The sequence below is a fragment of the Phyllobates terribilis genome, unplaced genomic scaffold (genome assembly GCF_046119375.1).
Source record: "Phyllobates terribilis strain yellow unplaced genomic scaffold, ASM4611937v1 Scaffold_5__5_contigs__length_657084704, whole genome shotgun sequence".
In the NCBI taxonomy this organism is placed as follows: Eukaryota; Metazoa; Chordata; class Amphibia; order Anura; family Dendrobatidae; genus Phyllobates; species Phyllobates terribilis.
In genome coordinates, this window is record NW_027362765.1 from 35,160,656 (window position 1) to 35,181,301 (window position 20,646).

Below are 20,646 nucleotides of genomic sequence, written 5' to 3' on the forward strand. Positions count from 1 at the left end.
TATAGTCTGGGCTTGGCAAATGTTAGAACGTTATCTGCCTCACAGCTCTGTGCCAATTGTAAAGTTTTGTGAAGGATGGATAGTACTATGAGCTTGATTTTTAGAGGTTGGTGTAGGCTCTTTTATTCAAGTTATGGGAAGTCTTCATACTTCATCATACCAAGACATTTCAGACAATTGTAAGCTTCCAATGCTCTGGGAGCTATTTGGGAAAGATGCCTTACTGTTAAAGCATAAGTGTGTCCCAGTTCACCAAGAAAGATCCATAAAGACATTGTTGGATGAGTTTGTTGTGGAAGAACTTTGCGTGGAAGTATATGCTTTACAAATGGAGCTATAATGGAGCTGCAGTCGCAAATTCGTTTTTTCACCTTTTCCCACACTATGATGCACTATTGGCAAATTGAAGTTTAATGTGAATGGCTGTACTAATATATTAATCGCATTGTGTGTGCTTAGGAGCTGAGCGAACACTTGAAGAAGGTTTCGGCTGTTACATGCTGTTACACTGCTGCAACTGCCAGTTCAGTGCTAGCTCCGATCCAGAGAATTTAACCCTTTAGTTGGCACAGTCAATAGCGACCTCCACATCTAGATAATTGGGTTGACAGAATGATTGTGCTATCTCTGTAGCTCCATCGACCACTTGCCCTGATGGTTACTATGGCAATTTGAGGCCTGTCAATGGCCACTGTGTCTGGCAGCCATGGACGCCTATTGGCCCTGAGAGCTTTAATAGTTTGAATGTGACAGCTATAATGCATCAGTCCAGTGAGTAATTCTCAATCACCATTGGTAGCTCCATGCTAACTTGTCTTGGACCTTATGGGAGGGGGTCCTACCAATAGAAAATCCCAAAATTCCAAGGCACCAGAGAATAGGGATAAACTGTAGCCTTTATTCCATCCTTTAAAATCACATGGTAAAATGAAAAAACGAGGTAGACGATGCAAAAATTATCTCTTAAAAAAAATCCTCCATAGGACGGCAATGGGGGGAATCTTATTGCTTTAATGGTATAACAGGGGGGCTTGTCTTGCAAATGCTAGAGTCATTTGGGTGCCATGGTATTGTGCAGCTATATGCCATGTGATGTCGTGATCACTTGACCTATTGACGTAGCCTTATGTTACCACGTGACTAAGACCCGTTGTATCATGACACGCCGCTCCCTCTTTCCCTGCATATGATGGGTTGCTGACATAGCCCCATACCGCCACGTGACTTTAGTCACATGGCACAGTGACGCATTGTGTCTTGTTCCCTTATAGGCGATAACCTTTCACTATGTCCCTCCCCTCTTGTTTCCTGTAACTCTATTGGATCCTGATACTTAGCATGTTGCAGTGCCACCCCCTGTCCTGTTCCATTGGACAACACTATACTTTGTCCCTCCTCCTCAGGCTTTGTAATTTGACTGGATCGCGATGGCATCTCCCTGCACAATGTGGGAATCTGGGATCCATATACTTGCAAGTCCTGAGAACTGGATCATGTGTTTGTTCTGGGGATGCGATCGGATAATCTTCAACAGTAAGGCCTTCCCAGATGTGTTTGAATGTGATCTATACCATGGGTTTGCTACGTATATAACTGTGAGCTTTTTTGATTTAAAGTACTGGTACCTTGGTATGGCTATAGCTCCACTTCATTTAAGCCCAGTATATATATCTATGTAGTTACACTGATTTTTAGTATGTTTTAACATTTTTTTTTAGAAGTTTGTCATGACAACAGGGATGGGCTCGGAGTAGGAGGAAGAATTGGAGCCCACTTTCCCTGGTTTATAAAAAGCCTCAACCAAGTTCTCTCCATTTAATGGCTGTAATTTCTATTGTATTTCTGGCTTGAAATGGCCCGTCAGAGCCAAAACGTTGCATCGTCTACCTTGTTTTTTGTATTTCACCATACGATTTTAAGGATGGAATAAAGGCTACGTTTTATCCCTATTCCCTGCTGCCTTGGAATTTTAGGATTGGCTATAATGCACTGCAATGCATAAGTATTCCAGTGAATTGTACAAGGTGTTTCACTTACTACTTTAACCGAAAAGATTGCTTTAACTTCTAAAAGAGACAACTATCGTACTGAAATTTGGACTGTACATACCTTGGTTCATGAGAAACTGATGTTTTAAAGCAGGTGTTGAAAATGTCCACATCCAAGCGTGCCTGCACGCGCGGTTCCTTATTGTTGACAGTATTCCGCAGGACATCCAGGGGCATAGCCTGAATTTTTCACTGTATGTTCTCTCGGAGTGCCTGTAATGTTCATGGCTTGTTACTGTACACCCGATCTTTCAAACAGCCCCAAAGAAATTTGACAGTGTTAAATCAGTACAGTGACTTTGTGACTTTATTTGGCTGCTCATTGACGTGTGTAATATGATAATAGGCACCTCTTTAACCCCTTTACCCCCAAGGGTGGTTTGCACGTTAATGACCAGGCCAATTTTTACAATTCTAACCACTGTCACTTTATGAGGTAATTACTCTGGAATGCTTTAACGGATCCTCCTGATTCTGAGAATGTTTTTTCGTGACATATTGTAATTCATGATAGTGGTAAAATTTCTTCGATATGACTTGCGTTTATCTCTGAAAAAAATGGAAATTTGGCGAAAATTTTGAAAATTTCTCAATTTTCAAACTTTGAATGCTCTTATATCAGAGAGATATATCATACAAAATAGTTAATAAATAACATTTCCCACATGTCTACTTTACATCAGCACAATTTTGGAACCAAAATTTTTTTTTGTTAGGGAGTTATAAGGGTTAAAATTTGACCAGTGATTTCTCATTTTTACAACGAAATTTATAAAACCATTTATTTAGGGACCACATCACATTTGAAGTGAATTTGAGGGGCATTTATGATAGAAATAACTAAAAGTGACACCATTCTAAAAACTACACCCCTCAAGGTGCTCAAAACTACATTCAAGAAGTTTATTAACCCTTCAGGTGCTTCACAGGAATTTTTGGAATGTGGAAGAGAAAAATGAACATTTATTTTTTTTCACAAAAATGTTACTTTAGACCCCATTTTTTATTATTTTCGCAAGGGTATCAGGAAAAAGTGGACCCCAAAATTTGTTGTGCAATTCCTCCTGAGCATGCAGATAACCCATATGTGGGGTAAAACCACTGTTTGGGCGCATGGCAGGGTTCAAAAGGGAAAGCGCACCATTCGGCTTTTTGTTTGTAAAATTGTCTTAAATAAATAATTAGCGGACGCCATGTTGCGTTTGGGGAGCCCATGATGTGCCTAAACAGTGGAAACCCCCCACAAGTCACCCTATTTTGTATTATGGAAACTAGACCCCTCAGGGAACTTATCTAGATGTGTGGTGAGTATCCTGAACCCCTCAGGTGCTTCACAGAAGTTAATAATATTGAGCCATAAAAATAAAATTTTCACATTTTTCCCACAGAAATATTTTTCAGCCTCCAATTTTGCATTGTCATAAGGGTAACAGGAGAAATTGCACCATGAAGTTTGTTGTGCAATTTCTCCTGAGTAAGCCGATACCCCATATATGGGGGAAAACCACTATTTGGGCGCACTGCAGGGCTCGGAAGAGAAGGAGCACCATTTGACTTTTTGAATGTAAAATTAGCTTGAATAATTAGTTGTCATTACTCTTGAGTGCAAGTGATCGCTACTTGAGTTTGCATCAGGTACTCGGGTATGCACCAAGTATCGCGGGTGCTCAAGTGACATGCTCGAGTCCCAGCCCGCATGTTTCACGGTTGTTAGACACCCAAAAACATGCAGGGATCGCTCGTGCATTGCAGGCAATCCTCATGAGTTTTTTTGTGCTGTATAACAGCTGCAAAACATATGGGGTGGAGACTCGAGCATGTTACTCGAACACCTGCGATACTTGGTGCATACCCGAGCACCTGATGCAAACTCAAGTAGCGAGCACTTGCGCTCAACACTAGTCGCCATATCGTCATCATTTTTTTTCTTTACTTTTGAAAAAATCCCTAGCCCAACCCTTAACCCTAGCCCAACCCTTAACCCTAGCCCAACCCTTAACCCTAGCCCAACCCTAACCCTAGCACAACCCTAACCCTAGCACAACCCTAACCCTAGAGTTTATTTTTTACGCCGTTCCTTGCACAGTATAAGTGATTAGATGACTTTATTCTTCGGGTGACATTTTTTGATCACTTCCTATTCCGATTTGTGGGAAGCAGAATAAACAAAAACCAACAATTCAGGAATTATTTTTTTTTTTTATGCCGTTCCGCGTGTGGTAAAATTAATAAGGCTGCTTTATTCTCCGGGTCAGTACGTGTACAACGGTACCACATTTATATATTTTTTTTATGTTTTGATGCTTTTACACAATAAAAACTATTTTATAGAAAAGGAATTGTTTTTGCATCGCTTTATTCTGAGAGCTATAACTTTTTTATTTTTCGGCCGTTGGAGCTGTATGGCAGCTTGTTTTTTGCGGAACAAGATGACGTTTTCAGCTGTATCATTTTTATTTACATTCGTCTTTTTGATCATATTTTATTCCATTTTTTGTTTGGCGGTATGATGATAAAGCATAGTTTTTTTTTGTTTTTTTTACCGTGTTCACTAAAGGGGTTAACTAGTGGGAAAGTTTTATAGGTCAGGTCGTTCCGGACGCGGCGATACCAAATATGTGTACTTTTATTAGTCCATTTTTTTTTCAGAAGGATATTTATTTATGGGTACAATATTTTTATTTTTCTGGAATTATTTTTTTACATTTTTTTATATTTATTTTTACAATTTTTTTTTTCCCCTTTCCGACACTTTTTGATTTTTTACACTTTGTCCCACTATGGGACTTTCACTTTTTGCAGTCTGATCGGCTGTATAGCACAGGAATGCAACAGCATCCTTGTGCTATACAGCCTGTCAGCGCTGAACAGGGAGAAGTTGCTTTGGTCGTGCACTGCGCATGACCAAAGTAACTTCTTGCCTCTTGGTGACCCGGATGTTGTCATGACGACATCGAGTCACCATGACAACATCCGGGACCGGACTCAGACGCCGGAGAGGAGGTAAGTAACGGCGCTTACCTCCCCCCTTGTTCCCGCAATGCTGTGATCGACTTAGATCGCAGAATTTCAGGGTTTAATGTGCAGGGAGCGGTGCGGGACCGCTCCATGCACATAGCATCGGGTGTCAGCTGTGACAATCAGCTGACACCCGGCGGCGATCGCGCCCGCACTGCTTGTGTGCGGGCGATATAACTAGGACGTACTATTCCATATCTGGCCCAAAAGGCCCACTGTATTTGTACATTGTTAACAAATGAAGAAAGAATTCGGAAGGAGTAAAATACAAGCACCACACAAACTACCGACGCACAGAAAGGCGTGCGGCAAGTCTATCTTATAGTGGAGGCAACCGACAGGGCGACAAGTCGACGAGACCTCTCATTGCTAGGACGTTTCTCTGTGTCACTGAGGCTCATTGCACTCTCACTTCTCATTAACCAAAGTATGTGCATTCCAAATTTTAGTGCGTGCCTCTTTTAGAAGTTACAGCAATTTTTCCGGGTGAAGTAGCAGCAAGTGAGTCACCCTGCTCTAGTGATCAAACTGTTAAATGCTAAAGACAAACAGCAAAATTTACCCCAAAATGGCTCCATATACAAAAAAAAGTTATGGTTCATAAAATATGAAACCAAATAAAACAATTATTTTGAAAAATTGGAACTTATTGCAAAAAAAGAAATGAGAAATAAAGAAAATTCTACATATATGGTGTCACCATGTCCATAGCGACTCCAACTGTAAGATGAGCATTTACTTATCTCGCCCAGTGAACACCAAAATAAAAAAAACACAGGGCAGAATTGGTATTTTTTGTTTACCTTGCCTAAAAGAAATTAATAAAAATTGGTCAAAAGGTCACTTAAACTGCCAAATCAAAAAAAAATAAAAACTACAAACCTCCACACAAAAAACACAGCTTGTTTGATAAATAAATTATACATATTTGGTATCGCCCTATCTGTAAAATTAGTATACAATTTATTCCGCCAAGTAAATACTATAAAAAATTGCTGTTTTTTAGCATCTGTAAAAATCATGTAGTCCAAAATAGCAACAAATAAAAATTCAACTCATCCTGCAATTAATAGAACTTTTTTAAGTACCGCAATTTTATTGTGCAAATATAGTAAAACATAAATTAAATATATAAATTTAGTATTACATTAATCATTCTGACCCGCAGGATAAAGTTAATATGTCACTTATACCTCACAGTCAATGATGTAAAAAAAGTATACCATATTTTTTGGACCATAAGACGCACTTTTTTTCCCCAAATTTGGGAGGAAAATGGGGGGATGCGTGTTATGGGCAAATGTAACTTACCCGGGGAGTTGCGGTGGTGGTGGAGCAGGATCGCAAGAAGCAGGGTCCTTCCCTCAGAAACCCGGTGGTGGCAGAAGTGGTGTGATGCTGCTGGCCCGGTATCGGAAGTCAGGCAGAGCTTTCCCGGTGGCTATTTTCCTGAAGCCGTGGGCAGCATGCACAGACTAGGATCTCGGCCCAGCCGAGATCTCAACAGAGCATGCACTGCCTCTGGCGGCCAGCTTTCTGAAGCCATGGGCCTCAGGGAAATGGCCCCTGAGATTCAAGCCTGCGCATGCGCTGGCTCGGGCGGCCATCTCCCTGTAGACGAATGCTTCTTGAAGATGACCGTCAGAAAAGCAGTGCACTGCGCCCTGCCCACAGCATCTCACTACTCCTGCTTTTCCTGAGGAAAGGACCCTGCTTCCTGCTATTCTGCTCCACCAACGCCGCAACCCCCCGCTGCTGGGGCACCCCCTTCTCCCACCCAGAGCCCCCAGTATCACTCCACTTCTGCCGGCTTCCTGAGGGACCATGCCTTCTGTGACTACCGCTCCACCTCCGCAGTCCCCCAGGTAAGATACCTATTTGGACTATAAGACTGACCCCCATCTTATAAAAAAAATATATATATTTTTTCCATTTTCCACCCCAAAATTTGTGGTGCGTCTTTTAGTCCGGTGCATCTTTATAGTCCGAAAAATATGGTATATAATAAAAAAAAATACCTGTAATTGGGGAAAAATGTTCCTTTTTTTTTTGCCATTTGCACATATTAATTTCTTGAAGACACTTTTGGGGTCAACATATTTCCCCACCATCATTGATTTGTGTATAGACAGTGAACTTGCATTGTTACCTTTTACTGATGCCTTTTCAATAACGCACATTTATCTTGGTAGATAATTCATGTCCTTTTGTGTTGTCTAACTACGAGCTAGTCTCTTTGTTACCTGTTTATTTGTCTGACAAATGCTTAATAAAGTGTGATTTGACAAAAAAATTGAATTCTTATTTTTTTTCATTTCACTTTGTGTTCATTCATTTTGAAGTACCTAAAAGTTTACTAAAATTTCCTAAATAACATGTTATATAGTTTAAAGGGTTATTCTCCCTTTGTCTCCCGAGCAGCGCCGGTTTTAGACAAAAGTTTAAAGTGGGGCCTCAAATGCTAACATATTGCACCATCACACAAAAACATTTTGGTTGCATTTACATGGGTTGACTTCAGCCCATTAAACGAGCGTGGTCGACAATATTGAAGTCGTTTGGTGCTTATTTCCCGGCCTCTTTACACTGGCTGAGGAAGAATGATGGAGACGAATGATAACTAATAGATCAATCTGTCCCCATACAGTATCATGTTATCAGCAGCACATCTGCTGAGAACAATGATTTTTGTTCTGGCATAAACAATCCAATCACTCGGTGAATAGGCAGCATTTTGCTCGTTGAGTATAATGTGCCCGATAGTCCTCCACATAGTATAATGCACCCCATAGTCGTCCATATTGTATAATGTACTCCACATAGTCCTCCATACAATATAATGCACTCCTCATAGTCCTCCAAACAGTATAATGCACTCCCCATAGTCCTCCATACAGTATAATGCACTCCCCATAGTCCTCCATACAGTATCATGCATCTCAGTCCTCCATGCAGTACAATGCAGTCTCCATAATCCTCCATACAGCATAATGTAGCCCCCATAGTCCTCTGTACAGTATAATGTGTCCCATCGTCTTTCATAAGCGTACAATGCAGCTCCCATAGTCCTCCATATAGTACATAAAGTATATTGCAGGCCCCGTAGTCCATCAGTAGTATGGCCACCACAATGTACTCACTGATTTAAAAAATTAAATAAATACATGCACTCACCCTCTCCCCGTTCCCCCGCTGCTACGGTCTCAGCAGTGCATCTCTTTAGCAGCTCCACTGCTGTGACCTCATCGAACATCAGACGCCTAGGGAGTATGATATACCTTGAGTCTTTTTTTGCACTTGCTAATGTGATCAAGCAAGCGCAGTGCGCCTTTTCATTTAGTGGGGCTGAAACTATGCTCTGCACAGTCTGCAGAGCTTATTATTATTATTATTATTATTATTAATTTATATAGTGCCATTGATTCCATGGCGCTGTACATAATATTACATTACAATACAATACATTCTTATTGCAGAGCACAAAATCTGTTTTTTTATCGGTCGACCATGACAGCACCACGAGAGAGGAGATCCGCCCACCAAGGACAGGAAACCTACAGACTTAAAAGGGGTGGCCCTCTCCCTCACCTCAGTTTGGTTTCCTGTCCTTGATGGAGGGAACCTATAGCAGGCTCGTGGAAGATCTTCGTATGAAGCTGGATATGGTGACAGCCGTCGAACAGCACCCCTATCTGGGATCGGCAGCTTCAGCGTCAGCTATGCAGGTGCACCCCTATCTGGGGAATGCACAGCATCCTTGCACCGGATAGCAGTGGGAGCTGCGCCCCTATCTGGGGTGGCAACCCTTACATCACCTGCTACAGCCAGGTCTGCGCCCCTATCTGAGGGGAGCTGCCCCTGGATTGGTCCGGACTGCAGTGGGACTGCGCCCCTATCTGGGGTGGCAAGCCCACCAACGCCCTGAAGATGATGACTGGTTGCGTGGGGTGCCATTTCCATCGACACCCAGCGGAGGATGCCGCTCCGGATATTCTGGGGGGCTGCGTCCCAGTCTGGGATGGCAGCCCCGTCGATTCAGCAGTGGCTGCGACCTGGGAAGACAGGCCGATCATCCCCCTGGAGACTACTTGGAGCGGCGGCGGCTGGAGCATCTCGGCGTCCTCGGGGCTCGCGTAGGCGCGCGCTTCCGGCCTCCTCCTGTGAGGAAGGGCGGTCACGTGACCGGGACCCGGACGTCCGGTCACGTGCATCTCAATCGCAAGTGCGGTACTAACCGTGGCGGCGTCCTTGTCTATAAAAATATATATATATATATATATATATACAGTACAGACCAAAAGTTTGGACACACCTTCTCATTTAAAGATTTTTCTGTATTTTCATGACTATGAAAATTGTACATTCACACTGAAGGCATCAAAACTATGAATTAACACATGTGGAATTATATACTTAACAAAAAAGTGTGAAACAACTGAAAAAATGTCTGATATTCTAGGTTCTTCAAAGTAGCCACCTTTTGCTTTGATGACTGCTTTGCACATTCTTGACATTCTCTTGATGAGCTTCAAGAGGTTGTCACCGGAAATGGTTTTCACTTCACAGGTGTGCCCTGTCAGGTTTAATATTTGTATTATACCGTGTCGAGGGGGTAAAGCTAGTGACAAAAAGAAAGGGTTCCCTAGCTTGCCTGTTCCCGCTTATAAATGTCCTTTCCATAGAAGAAGATTTCTACGAAAAAGACCGCAGAAGGGTCAGGAGAAGTGGGAAGACCGCAGGCTGTAAGATAGAGGGCTCCTATTCGGCTCTTCTTCTAATCGAGGGCCCCGGAAACCGAGTCAATGACTCGCAGCCCAGGTAGTGGGAATGCTGTTGGGCTTCTTACCTGCCTGGACAAGAATTTCTGCCAGATCAAGGACCCAGTAGGTTCGGGTCTGAGGTTCGAGTTTCAGCAGATTCCTCGTGGGAGATTCATCTTGACCCCAGTCCTCAGTATTAGAGCAGATGGCCCTACAAGTGGAAGTCCTGGACTTGGTTCGTAAAGCGGTCCTGGTGGAAGTCCCGGCAGCAGAAAAGGGCCTAGGATTCTACTCGCCTCTCTTTCTGGTTTCTAAGCCTGATGGTTCATTTAGGTGTATCATTAATTTAAAATCCGTTAATAAGTTTTTGATAGTTCCCACCTTTAAGATGGAATCCGTAAAATCAACAATAAAGTTGTTTTTTTCAGGCTGTTACATGGTAATGTTAGATTTAAAAGACAACTATTACCATGTCCCTATACATAAGGATTTCCAGAAATACCTAAGGGTAGCTGTGATCATAGATGGAGAAATTAAACATTTCCAGTTTAGAGCCCTGCCGTTCGGTCTCGCCTTAGCCCCTATGTTCGGTCTCGCCATAGCCCCTACTAAAGTTATAGCAGAGGTCATGGCTCATGTTAGGGAACATGATATTTTAATTATCCCTTACTGGATGATTTCCTGATAGTTGGAGACTCTGCCTCCCAATGTGATAAACACCTAAAATTAGTAACCTCCATTTTAGAAAGTCTGGGCTGGATCCTGAATCTAGAAAAATCTAGGGTAGTACCTTCAAAAATACAGCAGTTTTTGGGTATTATGCTACATTCAGACCTTCAAGTATGTTACCTCCCGGAAGCCAAAAAACAAAAGGTTAAAATTCTGGTAGGGAAAGCGTTATCAAACCCGGTCATATCCCTTAGAGCTGCAATGTCCTTATTGGGTACCCTGTCATCTTGCTTTACCGGGGTTCTGTGGGCACAATACCACTCCAGGGTTCTACAGTGGGACGTTCTACACAATGAAGTTTTGTTGAATGGGCACTTAGAAGGACGAATATTCTTGTCACCCCGATCAGTTGAGTCCTTACAGTGGTGGGTGAACGAGGCAAACCTATCTCGAGGGGTTCCCTGGATGTTTAGAGTCACTAAGATAATTACCACTGATGCAAGCTCCCGTGGGTGGGGGGCCCATCTGGGAGATATGGTAGCCCAGGGGTCTTGGTCAGACACTAAAAAGGGTCTTTCCTCTAACACTAAATAACTGCTAGCAGTGGACAAAGCAATTAATCATTTCTTGCCTTTCCTTAATGATAAAAACGTTAAGATCCTTTCAGATAATAGGCTTGCGGTAGCTTACGTGAACCATCAAGGGGGTACACGTTCAAGATGACTGATGAGAGTGACGGATCATCTTTTTCAGATTTCGGGATGCCATCTTCTTTCCTTAATGGCCCACATGAAAGGAAAAGAAAACATAAAAGCAGACTACTTAAGCCGCTATTCTCTGAGGCAGGGAGAATGGGAACTAAAGCAAGACATCTTTTCCCAAATAGTCCGAAGATGGGGGCTTCCGGTAGTAGATCTCTTTGCCACGAGACTAAATCGAAAGACAGAGCTCTTTTGTTCCCTAAATCCCAGAGAAAACCCCCTGGCAGTGGACGCCCTCCAAGTAACTTGGGATTTCAGCCTGGCCTATGCCTTTCCCCCATTGAATCTTCTACCCATGGTCCTAAGAAAGATCAGAGAGGACAAGGCGAGGTTCTTCTGGTTGCACCCTTTTGGCCCAGGAGGCCCTGGTTCTCATGCCTGAGGATCATGTCCATCTCCGATCCTTGGGTCCTGCTCGAGATTCCGGATCTCCTCGCCCAGGTTCCAATAGTCCATCCTCAAGCTCCTGGCCTCCACTTGACGGTTTGGACTTGAGAGGTCTCTGTTAGAATGCAAAGGGTTCTCTCGGGACCTAGTGGCTACACTAATGCGTAGTAGAAAACCTATCACTACTAGAATTTACGCTAGAACTTGGAAGAAATTGTTATCTTTTTCTGGTTCTTCAGTTGGTGATTGGGCGCCAATTGGTAAAATTTTAGAGTTTTTACAGAAGGGCCTCGAGTTGGGGTTGGCAACAAGTACCCTAGAAGTCGAAGTCTCTGCCTTGGGTGCCCTATATAACTGTGACTTGGCAGGCAATTATTGGGTTTCTCGCTTTATCAAAGCCATGTTTAGATCCAGGCCTGTTATCAAAAGCAATCTCAATTTAGTTCTAAAAGCACTAACTAGTTCACCCTTTGAACCAATAGATTCAGCAACCCTTAAGTCCATCTCCCTTAAAACAGCGCTTCAAATAGCTCTAATCAGCTAGGAGGATCAGCGACATCCAGGCTCTGTCTTCAGCTTCACCTTTCACTCAGATCCTGGACGATAGAATAATTCTTAGAACTGACCCAGCGTATCTCCCTAAAGTAGCTTCCCTTTTCCCTAGGCTCCAAGAAATAATCCTACCCTCGTTCTGTCCTAATCCAAGTAACCAAAAAGAGGCAGAATTCCATACTTTAGATGTAAGAAGATGTGTGATTAGGTACCTTTGGGTCTCCCAGCCTTTCAGGAAAGATAGTTCTTTGTTTATCTCCTACCAAAGGGTTAGAAAGGGACTTAAGGTTGCTAAGTCCACCATAGCTAGGTGGATCAAAGAGGCTATTACTCTAGCTTATGCTTCCAGCGGTGAGGAAGCGCCACAGGGGTTGAAGGCTCACTCTACCCGGGCAGTAGCGACCTCGTGGGCGGAGAAGACGGGTGTCTCGATGGAAGACATATGTAAGGCTGCTACCTGGTCTTCTCCATCTACCTTCTATAGGCACTATAGACTGGATTTGGGTGTTTCATCTGACCACATTTCGGAGAAGGGTGCTCCCAGCTTTGGTCCCTCCCTAGACTTCTTCATCTCTGCAATTCTCTCATGGTGTTGTCATGGTCGACCGATAAAGTCATAAGTTACTTACCGGTAACGGGATTTTTCGGAGACCATGACAGCATCCTTATATTCCCTCCCTTCACATTATGGGAGCACTCCTTATTTATTAATTAAAGATTTCACACTTAGTTAATGTTGTGTAAAAATATTATTTTTATGGTTGTTTGCTATGTCTACTAACCTGGTGGTCCTCTCAATGCTCTGTAATCCAAACTGAGGCGAGGGAGAGGGCCGCCCCTTTTAAGCCTGTAGGTTTCCTGTCCTTGGGTGGGCGGATCCCCTCTCTCGTGGTGCTGTCATGGTCTCCGAAAAATCCCGTTACCGGTAAGTAACTTATGACTTTTTCTGTTATTGTGATATTGAAAGCTGTGTGCACTAAAGTTTTTTTTGTGTCCGATACTATTTTAGTGGAGTTGAACTTCAGGTGGTTTCAGAGTAAAAAAATAAATTTTTTCTCTTACAAGGCCCAGTCCAAAAAAATTTTTTTCCTGTGCCAAAAGTCATGCAGTGCTATAAGCCAGCTACTAGGTCAGTGGCGGTCAAAGTCAGCTGGATGCAGAGCTTATGCAGAGTAACCCAAAAATATTTTTTGCTCTGAGTAAAATGATACTGCTGGCTAGATCTGAGTTTGAAATATTTTGGAGCATATATTCTATATCATACTGGCCTCATCCACATTAAAAAAAAACAATTTCTTCTGTTCCTAAAGTAATACAGAAGGGGACATCTGTTTGAAATTGTTTGGAGAATATCTTGTAGGTTTTATCGGCCCATTGCACACTAACAAATTTCTTTAGTCTGTTAGTAACATTATACGGCAGGCCATATCTTACCTTGTCATTTAGTGTCACTGAAATTCAGGTGTGTGCTGAGCTTTTGCACAGGGAAAAAAAACGTATTTTTCTTTAGTTAATTGCGTGCTCCTACCACTGTATCTGACCAACATGAGTGGGAAAAGAGGGTGTGGTGCAAGGGGGAATAGGCTCGGTGTTCAACGGGTACGTGGTAATGTTAGTGAAAGCACTAGTGAACCAACACAAACAGGTCCTATCCAAAGACAACTGACAACTTATGTTAATGGATGGCCTACTGCACTCCCTTCCTTTGGCAGTCGCACAGCGATACGCCTTGTTGATAAGGCCGAGAAAGAGCAGGTTCTCCAGTGGATGGCAAGCTCTGCTTCCAGTGGCCTCTCCTCTTCTTCCTCCACCTCAACATCACACGCAGTACAGTCCACCGAGGTGGCACCCCAATTACCCATGCTTCCCCCCGCGTCACAACTGGCCCACTGACTGTAGCGAACCACAGATGGGTGAGTCTGTAGAACTCTTCACCCATTCTACACCATGGGCATCAGAAGTGTACTGCAAACAGTCAGAGTCAAGGGGAGAAAAGCATCTGCTTTTCTGCAGATGCCCAAAAATTTTTTTAGCTTGGATTCGGGGCAGGACGAAGTAGGGTTCGAGCAGGTTCCTGACCCTCATCACCAGACGTTAACCGCAGGGAAGGGAGGTGATCGAGATGAGACTCAGATACCTGAGGATTATGCGGACTGTACTGTACTGTCAGGGCAACAAGAGGAGAGGGGTCACTCTGAGGGCGAGGAATGGGATAACACATTGGATGATGACGAGGTTGAAGATCCTACTTGGTGTGAACCCAGAGTCATGCAGCCGAGTAGCTCATCTGAGGAGGAAGACGAGGAGGTTACATTTCGCCCTATGGATCAGACACGGAGTTATGCAAGGACGAGGAGCACTGCATCCTTAGCCACAACCGTGGCTGTGGCCAGTCTCAGTCAAGGGTCTGCAGCTCGCTGGGGCAGCAAGTGTTGCCTAGCATGGGTCTTTTTTGTCACTGCAAAGGATGAGCCAACTCACGTTATCTGCAAACTTTGCGATAAAAAACTCAGGAGAGGGAAAAACTGCAATAATTTGACTACTACATGCATGAACGTTCACATGCTCAAGCAAGATTCTTTACGTTTGGAATCTTACTGCACTGAAATGCAGACCAGCGCACCTCAACAACCAACAGCTGCCCCATCAAATGCATCCGCTGCTTCTTCCTCCTCCTCTGTTACCGTGCCAAGTATTGTCACACTGGTCTCCCACCGCAGAAACGCCGGTTCATTACCCGCTCCTGTCAGGCTGAGTGACAGCCCGTCAGCTGTAACGGAAGCGGACACGCCTTCTGTGTTTGTTTCACCGAGCACACCGCATGTTTCTCAATCCACCGTAACATCTGCACCTCGCTCACGCTCCACCAGTTTTTCCGGTTCACCATACTCCGCCCTCTCTCAGCACCTTACCCAGCCCTCAGTTGTGGTCACGTAAAAGATTGTTTCATCCAACGCATGACAAAGCTAAGAGGTGAACTCCACCATCTCCAATCTATTGGCCACGGAAATGCTGCCTTTCCGCCTAGTAGATAGACGGTTTCCGAAAACTGATGGCCATCACAGTCCCCCAGTACCAGTTGCCCAGTCGCCATTACTTCTCTAAGAAAGCTGTGTCTGCGCTACACCAGCATTTCGCAGACATCACCCGTTCCTTGTCTAAATCTACGTGTGCCAGAGTACATTTCACCACAGACACCTGGACGAGTAAGCATGGCCAAGGGTGTTACATCTCGCTGACTGGGCACTGGGTGACTCTGTTGACAGTGGGGGCAGGCGGAGAAGGGGCTGCTCCACAAATCTTGGAATCCCCAAGGCTTGCAGAAGAAACCTCTGTATTTCCCACTTCCTCCTTCTGCTTCTGCGTCCTCCATCTCTAGGGACTCCACCTCACCTGCGCACTCAACCTCTGCCTTAACGAGACACGCGTTCCAAGGGTGCGGACGAACACACACCACCTCCGCACTGCGCAGTCAGGGCTCACCGTAATCAGGCATTCTTCAAATTAATATGCCTTGGAGATCGCAGTCATACAGGTGAAGAGTTGTGGGAAGCTCTCCAGGCTGTTTGAGCAATGGCTTTCTCCGCTGAACCTAGAGCCAGGGAAGGCTGTGTGCAATAATGGCGCAAACCTGTTAGCGGCCCTAGGCTGAGGCAAGCTCGCACACATGCCTTGCATGGCTCAGGTCCTCAACCTGGTGGTACAGCAATTTCTCCGCCACTATCCTGGCCTGGATGAGCTGCTTCATAAAGTACAGAAGCTGTGTGCTCACTTCCACCGTTCGCATCCCTCATGTCATCGACTTGCATCGATACAGAGGTCTTTGTCTGTGCCAGTTAACAGGTTGATCTGCGATGTGCTGACGCTGTGGAATTCCACTCTGCACATGTTGCAGCGACTGTGCCAGCAGCAACGAGCTCTGACGCAGTATGTCATGACATATAGCTTGGGGCATATCATTTTTGCGGAGTGGAAACAGATTAAGGACCTCTGCACCCTTCTGCACAGTTTTGAAATGGCTACTAAACTGGTTAGCGCTGACGATGCCATCATCAGCATCACTATTCCGGTCATATACATGCTTGAGCAAACTTTGAATAACCTGCGGCAGGAGGTGGTGGACCCAGAAGAAGAGGAGGATGCGGAAGGGATACCAATGTCTCAAATTTCCAGACTGTCGTCACACAGGCGGATGCCAAGCGACGGTGGATTACAGCGGTCGAAGGGGTTTGGTGATACCAGGCAAACTGTTAGTGAAGGTGCAAGAGCCGACGAACTAATGGAGGAGGAAGAGGTGGTGATGGGCGAGCAGCTGTCAGAGGATGAAGAGGATAATAATCCCCTCTCGTTTGAACGTGGTTGGCAGGAAGGGACGGAGGAAACAAGCATCAGTGTTACGCAGCCCACAATACAGCCTGGCTTTTGACCACCTGGAAGAGCCCGACATATAAGTGCCTTTTTGATGTTAGTTAAGATTCGAAATAATGCTGACTACTGGGTTGCCACTCTGTTAGATCCACGTTACAAGAGTCAATTTTGCCAGATGCTTCTCGTCCTGGAAAGGGACCCGCTTATGTTGGAGTATCGAAACAAGTTTTTAAGCAACCTTAATAGAGGTTTTCCCCAAGATAACAGTGAGGCACACAGTGTGCATCGCAGCTGTAGTCTTTCAACCTCCGCCACGTCAGTTCGTCAACGCCAAAACATTAGCAGCAGAGTAAGTGGCAGAAGCAATTTCTGGGAGTCCTTTCACACATTTTTTGCACCAGCTCGTGCACCAGCACAACAGAGTACAAGTCTGACACGTGGTGAACGACTGGAGAGGATGGTGGAGGAGCATCTAGAGCTTAATATAAATACCTTCAGGGAGGATTTTGACCCTTTTACATTTTACGCAACCTTACACAACTTAGACAGCAGAACAGGAAGGTTCCACTACAGCCAACCCAATAGATGGAGACCCAATCAGGATTCTCCACATTTAAACAAATTAGTGGCAGACATGAGCAAAGTGGCATCAATTTCACTACTGTAGAAATAGTGTAAATAAGACCCACCCCTCTTCCAGTACAGCCAACCCAGGAGATAGTGACCTAACCAGGAGTGTTCACATTGCCCTAAATGAGGGCCTAACACCACCGAAGTGGCAGTAATGTCATCAGACTACAAGTAGTTTAACGCAGACCCATACCTGTCCCACTACAGCCAACCCAGGAGATGCAGACTCAATCAGAAGTGTTTACATTTAAAAAAAATAGGTCCTAAGACCACCATTTCCATGGCCAACAGATTGGAGATGGTGGAGTTCAACCTCTTAGCTTTGTCATGTGTAAGATGAAACAATCTTTTACGTGACTACAACAGTGGGATTGAGGGCTGGCTGCAGTGCTGAGAGAGGGCAGAGTACGGTGAAACGGACAAACCGATAGACCATGAGTGTGGTGCAGGCGGAGATGTTACGGTGGATTGAGAAACGTGTGGTGTGCTTAGAGAAACAAACACAGCAGGCATGTCCACTTCACTTACAGCTGACGGGCTGTCACTCAACCTAACTGCAGCGGGTATACAGCTGGTTCTGTCGGACACCTGCATGACACAACTTGGCATGGTAACATCAGAAGCAGAAATAGTTTTATTACCCCGGAAACTAACTACAGGAGTGTTTTCCGCTCCATACACATCGTACACTCACGGCTCCGCTCCGTACACCTCGTACGCGCGTGGCTCCTCTCCGTACACCTCGTACGCGCGCGGCTCCGCTCCGTACACCTCGTACGCGCGCGGCTCCGCTCCGTACACCTCGTACGCACGCGGCTCCGCTCCGTACACCTCGTACGCACGCGGCTCCGCTCCGTACACCTCGTACGCACGCGGCTCCGCTCCGTACGCCTCGTACGCACGCGGCTCCGCTCCGTACGCCTCGTACGCACGCGGCTCCGCTCCGTACGCCTCGTACGCACGCGGCTCCGCTCCGTACGCCTCGTACGCACGCGGCTCTGCTCCGTACGCCTCGTACACCCGCGGCTCCGCTCCGTACACCTCGCACACGCGCGGCTCCGCTCCGTACACCTCGTACGCACACGGCTCCGCTCCGTACACCTCGTACACCCGCGGCTCCGCTCCGTACACCTCGCACGCGCGCGGCTCCGCTCCGTACACCTCGCACGCGCGCGGCTCCGCTCCGTACACCTCGTACGCACGCGGCTCCGCTCCGTACACCTCGTACGCACGCGGCTCCGCTCCGTACACCTCGTACACGCGCGGCTCCGCTCCGTACACCTCGTACACACGCGGCTCTGCTCCGTACACCTCGTACACACGCGGCTCTGCTCCGTACACCTCGAACACACGCGGCTCTGCTACATCCACACTGTAAACCCCTCCTGACCCCACACATAACCTTCCCCTCATCCAGCACCATGACAACCCGCACAGCAGAGTCCTGCATCCACTGAGGCCCCTGATCATGTGACCCCTGACTCCTCCCCTCCTGTGACCTCATCACAGGTCCTGTGCGCACAGAACAGCCATATATGTGGTGGCGGCTCTGCAGGTGGAGGTATGTGGAGAGACCCCATTACTGGGCACAGGGGGGGCAGTGCTGAGACTGTTTTAGTTGATATTTACAAATTTATTGTTCTTTCTCCTCTGATAGATACATACGACCCAACTATGGGAAACAGGAAGTATGGAAACATGTATTGCTCTCATAGTACAGGGCTCTTTTATTGGACCCCACACACAGAATAATGTTCCCCCAGTCAGTGCCGCCATCCCACCACACACAGTATGATACTACATGGTGCCCCCCACAGTCTGGTACCACCCACCCCACTGACTAATAAATACTCGCTTAGCCCCATTCTTAATGTCTGTACAGTTGAACCCGGTGTAACAGGCCAGATTAACCCCCCCCACCCAGAATATACCCAGGTATAAATTGGCCTAGGCCAGATTATACCCCTCCGGGTCAGAATATACCCCAGCTGCTGTAGATCAGATTTTTCACGCTTTTCAGAACCATTGAGTAATATACTTAATAACAGGGTCCCAGACAGCGCACAGCGGCTGTCTTTGCCCCCCTGTGCGATGTCTGGGGCCCCGTTCTTGAGTAAATCACTCAATCCTGTGCGATGTCTGGGTTCCCTGTGCAACGTATGGGGCCCCGTTCTTGAGTATATCACTCAATGTTTCTCATAAGCGTGAAAAATATGATCTATGGCAGCAGGGGTATATTCTGGCCTGGAGGAGTATAATCTGGCCTAGCCAGTTTAGCCTAGGCTATAATATACCCATGGTCTATACTCCTCTAGGGCAGAATATTAGTGTGTTTTTGCTACTGTAGTGCTACAGTGTATATAGATGTACATACACAAACCATATACCATTTCATGCGGCTTTTGTCAGATTTTGGTGCAGTCTGCAGCAGATTTCCCTCTTCCACGTGACACGGAGAAATCTGCTGTGATTCTGCACAAAAAATCCACATCATTGGGATGCAGATTTTGATGCAGATTGGCTGCTGATTTTTTTTCCCTGTGCATGGGAATGGGTGGACTAGACTTACAGCATGTGTTGGAGGCATTACATTGAACTGTCAGTAGATGGTGCAGTTCCATCAGTGCATAGTTAATATTATGTGTTGTAACTTGTTATGTATGTTTCTCCCTGCTCTCTATGATATGCACTTTAAGTTCTCCAGTGTGAGTTCCTATTCTATCCTGATAAGGTATATAAAGTGAACTTGGAACACCTCCAACAAAAAAATAAGATTTCCAATTTTGACAACAATGGAAGACCAACTGTATGATCAGCTTTTGAGATTCTACACTGCAACCGAACAAAAGTACCCCCAGTGGATCTACGCTCTACCTCCAGAGAAACGTTCAAATGCCAAGTCCCAGTTTAGACAAACATCTAAGCCATATCGAGCAGATAAAGTGATTATTTACTATGGAAAAAAGGAGGTTCTCACTAAAATCCGACTGCCAAATATCCTGAAGGCCTGTCACGACAACCCAACTTCTGGTGGCCATTTTGGCAGAGATAAAACATTTGCCAAAATTTCTGACCGTTATTACTAGAAGGGAATGAAGAACGAACGATGTTCACCAACATGTCAAAGCCTGTCAAAAATCTTTTGTCACAAGTCCTAAAATCAGCAAAGAAGCTCCACCACTCAACAGTATACCAGTGCCTGGAAAAGTATAGAGCTTAGTTGGGATTGATATGATCGGTCCTCTTCAGGAAACATCAAACGCAACAAATATATAGTTGCTATCACTGATCACTTCTCCAAGTGGACTGAAGCAACAGCTGTTCCAGACAAGAGTGCCATGTCAGTAGCAAAATTTTTGTACACCATTATTTGCCGCTTGGCTGTATGGACACTTTGATTAGCGACCAGGGAAGAGAGTTTGTGAACTCGATCATCGACAACCTGATGGATCA

The 20,646-nt window shown here is 45.3% G+C and overlaps 1 pseudogene; it reads left to right on the top strand.

Moving 5' to 3' along the window:
* LOC141271412 (uncharacterized) overlaps positions 1–20,646 on the top strand; it is a 92,607-nt pseudogene that overhangs the window by 19,166 nt on the left and 52,795 nt on the right.